Here is a 1,378-nt window from a genome sequence, read left to right as displayed (position 1 = left end):
CTGATGTGCACATTTGTTCCCAGACAAAGGCTTTGTGAAAGCTGCAGTTGGCAACTGTATTATGTATTCAACCCTGTCTTATTTTACAGCATAGATGGCTGGTCTGCATGTTTCCCTCTCTACTATGGGAGTTACACCCCCCAGTTCAGTATGTTCAAGATTCTCTGATTGGCTCACATGTAGCGATTCGATTAATTGCAATAGGTGTATTATGATCGATTCAAATCATTTCTAGGATATCTAGTTCATGTAGGATGCGTAGAGATGGCAGATCGTCATTTTTCCCTTTCCCTTATCTCAGTCTCACCACCTTGCTGAAGCCTATTGGGAGGAGTCGTATGACGTAACACATGACTGTCAGAATGCGTTGCCCACTTGAGCACGTTTTGTTTCGATATTTGTTTTTCAAAGAAAATTTGAGCATCATTGCTATTTAGTGTCAGCGACAAGATAGTATGCAACGATATGGAATGAGAAATGGCAGGGGAACCGAAATGCTCTGGGAAAAACTGACCCAGTACCACTATGCCCACCAAATGGGTGACTAATACGGTCTATAACAGCACCGCACATGTAATCAGGCAAGAATTTCCAGGTCGTTCTGGATTCCCAGGACCGATGAAAATTTCGTTCGAAACTACTACACACTTGTTAATATCGGTACAATGCCCTAGTCCTGCATTTTACAAAATTAATTCATAACCATACCTCACTGTAAAAATTACTTCATACCCTCCAACCTACACCCAGTCTTCAAAGTGGTCTTTTTCTATCAAAACGTTTTTTCAGTTCTTTCCCACGCATATACATGCTCTTATTCATCTCCTCTTTGGTTTGATATATCTGGAAAAAACTACAAGCTATAATGCTCGTTAGGAAATTTCAATTTTTTCTCATGTTATTTCATCTGTCTTAAATCCAAACATCTTTCTCAGACACCCACACTAAAATGGGAAATTTTGATCTTCATGCCTACAGGAATGCAGCAAGCATTCCCACAATTTATCTGCTCTTAATTTCTGCATGCATATAATTTTGTTCTGTTAGCATCATTCCCAGTGTTTGAGCTTTGCAACATTTCCAAAGGACATGTTATCTATTTTTACCAGAAACATTATCTAAATTATAACACTATAACAAAAAAAGTTCAACATTGTTCTATTGGAACTGTGTATGCTAATATTGTAACTTATTTTACCTCTACTGTCATTTGTATGCATACATTAGCTATTATATGTTGGCAGGTGAACCGTACAACGGTTCTTCTCCGTGAAGTTCCTTGGAGTCCCCCCCCCGAAACGCCAGGATGCGAGCCGTTCCTCCTTCTTTCCACTTAAAGTCTTAGCTGACGTCAGGTCAGCTGACCTTGTCCCCCCCC

This window comes from Cryptotermes secundus, unplaced genomic scaffold (assembly GCF_002891405.2).
Source record: "Cryptotermes secundus unplaced genomic scaffold, Csec_1.0 scaffold509, whole genome shotgun sequence".
Lineage (NCBI taxonomy): Eukaryota > Metazoa > Arthropoda > Insecta > Blattodea > Kalotermitidae > Cryptotermes > Cryptotermes secundus.
Note: the sequence above shows the minus strand (reverse complement) of the source record.